This window comes from Homarus americanus, unplaced genomic scaffold, assembly GCF_018991925.1.
Source record: "Homarus americanus isolate GMGI-L3 unplaced genomic scaffold, GMGI_Hamer_2.0 scaffold42971, whole genome shotgun sequence".
NCBI lineage: Eukaryota > Metazoa > Arthropoda > Malacostraca > Decapoda > Nephropidae > Homarus > Homarus americanus.
The window spans coordinates 10,666-16,429 of NW_024718290.1; the positions used below are offsets into that span (position 1 = coordinate 10,666).

Below are 5,764 nucleotides of genomic sequence, written 5' to 3' on the forward strand. Positions count from 1 at the left end.
GAAACCAGTTACCAGATGAACAACGATGCCATAGAGAAATCCGACTGCGAGAGAGATTTAGGAGTAATGATAAGTAGGAACCTTAAGCCAAGCAAACAATGTGTTTATGCTCTTAACAAGGCTAATAAAGTACTGGGGTTCATACAAAGGAGTGTTAGTTACAAGACTAGCGAGGTCATCTTAAGATTATATCTTGCGCTTGTGAGACCTCACCTGGATTACGCAGTGCAGTTCTGGTCACAGTATTACAGAATGGATATAGAATCCTTGGAAAGAATTCAGAGGAGAATGACAAGACTAATCCCGGGCATTAGGAACCTTGAGTACAGAGGCAGGTTAAAGCATCTTAATTTGCACTCCCTCGAGAGGCGTAGAGCGAGGGGCGACGTGATAGAGGTGTATAAATGGAAGTCAGGGCTAAACAAAGGGGACATTACAAAGGTACTCAAACTATCCAACCAGGAGCGAACTCGTAACAATGGTTTTAAATTAGACAAATTTAGATTTAGGCGCGAAATAGGTAAACACTGGTTACCAACTATCATCATTAACTCGAATACGCTGGGTAGCTTCAAACATAGGTTGGATGCTTATATGAGCAATAGGGGTTGGGCGTAAATGGGACTGCCCAGTATGGGCCAATAGGCCCGCTGCAGTTTCCTCCATTCTATGTCCTTATGTCTGTTATACACACCATTTGTGACCTATACTTTGTAATGAGTGTGGGGTGCACAATAAACTAGTCGCTGTACGTGGCAAAATTAAAAAATAAATAAAATTCGTAGTGCCAGACACATGATATATATAAACGCGGCCACGGGGGGGGGTGACAAACAAATCCAACTATTTGTTTTACATATTATAAGAAGGAAGTGAGTGAGACAACAGGTAGCTTCAAGCTGGCCACATCAGGTGTGGTCTAACCTCACCTGTTAAACAATACACGCCAAGAAATACCTGATCCAACTCAGGAGTCTCAGTCGGTGGAAGTGATGACACTATACAACACTTTACAACAGTTCAATATTCTCTTGTTTTTCCAGAAACTTGTTAACGTGACAACGGCGCCAGAAACTGTTGACATTGGAGGCACACAGCGCGAGTCAACACGCTGGAAAAGCAAATCGAAGCAGAGTGGTGCTTGACGAGGCTGTCCGAGAGTTGTCTCATTACTGCTAAACGACTTTGATTGTGTCTGTCTTCCCTCTTACCACATATACTGGTTTACAACCTTTGTATTTAACTATTTTTATTGAAGTAAAATATTATACGTAGAAAGAAATAATATTATAATCTCAGTACAGGTAATATATAATTTTATCTGAATACGTCTGTTCTATCTGTTGGTCCTGAACCCCTGAAACACCTCATAACCGAACCTTGACGTCATCTAAGTCTCATAGCGTTGCCATTTCCCTCTTGATATACTCACCAACTTGTTTTTCTTTATTTGTTTTATAGACACCCATAGAAAAACGTATACGGGAAAGAAATGGAACTTGCTTAGAGTATTATACAAATTACGAAATAAGAGTAAAACACATTTGTAGTAGTAAGAACCGTATTCGAAATAATCATTTTGACAGGGTTACCAAGATAGATGAAACCCGAACCTCAAGACACACCTGATAAAGTCATCCATGTAAGTTTGTGTTTTATTGTTGTTGTTTTGCTTTTGTTGTTGTTGTTGTTATCTCCAGGAGTTTCACCTTGAGGAATTGTTGTTGTTGCCGGCGAGAACCATACCAAAAGTAGTCTGAGAGAACAACTAAAAGGTCATATTTTGTCTATCTCTACGTCGACGCCATAAAAGGTGTTGTTGATCTCTCTGCCACAAGGTGTCAATAGGCTGTAGGTGATTAAGTTAACCTCCAGGAGGCTCGTCTACCTGCACGATGATTACGTCACCCACTAAGTCCTGTACGTAACTTAGTAAACACAAACTAAGTTATGATAAAAAGATACTCTCTCTCTCTCTCTCTCTCTCTCTCTCTCTGCTCCTTGAAGACGCCTTCACACCACTGACAAAACCAGTTACAGTGATTATCGTTATTACTGATTAACTACTAGACTACCTTGTTATCAGGAGACGTTGGTCAGCGGCCAAGAGGATGATCACACAGCGGCTTCTACTGTGCCTTGTTAACACTAACTGTTCTAACAGATATAATTAGTAAAATTTATCCTATGATCATTAACAAGTAAAACCTTTGAAAATGACATTTAACACATTGAAGGGTGACACGATACTGTGTGTGTGTGTGTGTGTGTAGTAATATACTGGTTCGTGAATTAAGATTTCATAAATAAGGTTTTGATGAGGTAACCAGAATTAATCTGTATAACACGCCCACTTATAGCTCAGGTTACCTTAATCTAAGTTTGGTTCACGTGGATCACCTTACCCGCGCTGTCTGATGGATCAATACACACACACACCTACACACACACACACACACACACACACACACACACACACATACACACACACACACACCAGACCTCCAATAATATGATCAATAATATCAAGCAACTCTGAGACCTAGAGGCCATTGCTCGGTACAGTGCATCACACCTCCACTATAACACCAACGATAAACGAAAATAATACCAGCAGCCGAAAATACGCGATCCATCAATAACTAAAATGTTCAAAGTTGTGGCAAATTCTACGATAATCAGACTGGGGTAATGAGTTGGCTTTCTATCTATTATTTAACTCTACAACTCTACACTAGTTCGGTACATAACACTAAACTTGTATTTGACGAGTTTCAGTTTGGTGACTTCCCATCCGAGCGTAAACATCATGTGATACTCTGTACTGTACTAGGTGGTAAGAATGAACCAGTCCATCTTAGAACAAGTAATATAAACAAGTAAACAGCTTACTTTTAGGTCCAGATTTTGTAAGAACACAACTGGAGTGACACAATACATCATCCACCTTCGTTTAAAAATATCGAGATAAGACACATTAAGTCGGGTCAAATTTAGTCTAAAATCACTACTGGTGCCAAACTGTTACAGGTAAGATTCATTACAGCAGAACACCTCTAGTCATAGTGAATATCTTATTATTTAGATTGGAATGTGATCGATATGTCTGGCAGGTAAAGGTTAGGAGGACAGTTGACGCACGCAATTGTATATAGGTCAATTATGTATATTATGAAGGTTAGTAAACAGTGAATATGACAGACTCACTTCAGCCAATACCTAAGACTCTTTTTACTCCTGAAGGTTGTAAGGGGCGCCGCACCTGCCTGGGTCGTACATGGCCGCCACAATATATGAGAGGACATTTCTAAATAAGGAAGGTATTTTCTCACACAACTGAAGCCAACGTTCTGCCTCGGCCGTTACTTAAGGCCTACTACGCCTGGAGCGTCAGTGACTTCTTCAGGCCCAAGAAGGTCGTGCGTATGATGAGTGTTTGTCCTGTACGATGATCACGTCAGCAGGTGTCTTAATATAATAACCATGTTCACATCAAACACTTACTGAGTGAATCAAATTTTAGGCGATGTTTTTTAACTATTTTATAACTGTTACATCTGTCAGGTGTCCACTACCGCCATTCTGTACTCCATCAGTCCCTCATACACGCTGCTTAAGTCTTTCCATATTCATCTACCAATGCACTGCATAATTATCCACAGGATTATCAAAAGATCAGCAATGACTGTAAATAATTGAACTAATCCACGAAGCAATTTTCTTTCCAGTCAAGGGTCGGGATAGCAGCCATTTTCTTATTATGTCTTAGAATCAATTACTGGGTCGTGTTAGTCTCAGAGTATTGTGCCCTTGACCTCTTGTACTGGCACGGCTGTAGAAGATATACCTCATAATTTTATACAAACACTGACTGTACAGTATATATTAAACAGCTCACACCCACAGTACACCACAATACACCACAGTACACCACAATACACCACAGTACACCACAATACACCACAGTGAGCCACCACAGCACTCTGAAGAGATTCACTTTAGGTCATATTCCCAGATATAAGACGTATTAAAAAATCCCGGGTAATTGAACCCTTTAAGCACTAACTCAGACCCCGATATATATATTGGCCTTTGTGGTGAGCTCCCAATTACTGTGGATCATACTAACAAGACACGTTAACCTATCCGGGGGTGTTCGTGCCAGGGCTACCGTGTGATCGCCACCTTCACCTTTCCCTTTAAACCAGCAGTGACCCCGACCTCAGCTACTAAGGTGCCTGTAGACTAAACTGTAGATGTAATGTGTAACAGATCCTGGACCACGACAATAACACTTATTCTAGCAGAACTGAGTAACGGAATACTGCCGTTTGTGAACCAGCTGCACACACACACAACACTGTCCTGCTCTAGAGACATTATTAGCATATACACGTGATAAATAATTAATCAAATATATTTAATGTTTGACTTAATAAGGGACGTCCCTCATTCACACAGGTGGAGGTAGTCTACTTAAGGGTGGTATAAATAAAGCAGTCAAGGGTTCAGATTTGCGCAGGGGCCATGCTAATCTTCTCTGTATCGTTCCAATTTTAGTATATGTACTGCCGAAGCAAGTACAAGCAGTCAAGGGTAGTACACTGACCCACATAAACACACACCTCACCTGGTAATCTCTTCTCAGCGCTCAACTCCCAATAATTAAACATCACGGTTTTTTTTTCTACTCCACAGCCTTTAGTTTCTATTATAAAGTAGCTATCAGTCCTCCTATGTTCTTCACTACCACGGAACCTTTCACTCTCATTAAACACTGTAATTACCTGTATCCTTCATCCCCCTGGGCATTGAACACAGTAATCAGCAAGATACACGTGAGTAAGACTGACTCAATATCACTAAAAGTCTTTGTAATCGTAGAGGAAATTCGAGCAAATAACCAGTGGAATGTGATCACCCTCCCTCCTTTACACTCACCACCCCGTCACCTCTGGGGTAGATTTAGCCACTGATACCAGGATCCACCACCGCTCACCTATTTGGCCATTACCAAGTCTAATAACAGAGAACACGTGATGCTGTTATTGCCGTACACCAGTGTTTCCAAATGGGTAATAATGAAGAACGGGATAAACAATGGGACAAGGGGATTAATGATAAACCTCAGTAGAATACAGACATCCAGAGAGAGGATGGGGAGGCCAAGAGAGGGGTCCTTCAACCTCATCAACAATATACACTCGTTATCCTGAGAGAGCTTAAGGAACCCTGATAACTACTGCAAGACAACCGCCACCTAGTACCAGTGACTAACAGGGACAGATTTAGGCGAGGGTCGATTACACACTGCCGTCAATGATCTCAGTATCAACCCACAAGAGACCAGCGACATTTACCTTCATCATCGTGTCCTTCCTTCTCTCTCACCTGAAATATTACATAGTTTTGTTTACAGATATTTATTTTATTTAACTCTTAATACCAATGTGACTGTCTCACCCCATAGACCTGCCCCACCCATAAACCTGCCCCACCCCATATACCTACCCCACCCCATAAACCTGCCCCACCCTATAAACCTGCCCCACCCCGTAGACCTGCCTCGCCCGTAGATCAGTCCCGATTCAGTACAGCTGCACCACCCCAGTACAGCTGCACCACCCCAGTACAGTTGCACCACCCTATTACAGCTGCACCACCCCAGTACAACTGCACCACCCCAATACAGTTACGCCACCACATAAAACTGTATTACCATAGCTGCATCACCACATACAGCTGCACTACCACCGTACAGCTA

At 41.7% G+C, this 5,764-nt stretch overlaps 1 non-coding gene across 1 annotated transcript; it reads right to left on the minus strand.

The window, feature by feature from the left end:
• Positions 1 to 4,476: 4,476 nt before the first annotated feature.
• Positions 4,477 to 4,584, minus strand: LOC121859668. Its single transcript, XR_006087689.1, has one exon. It is a non-coding gene; the product is annotated as a U6 spliceosomal RNA (small nuclear RNA).
• Between the last annotated feature and the right edge of the window lie 1,180 nt (positions 4,585 to 5,764).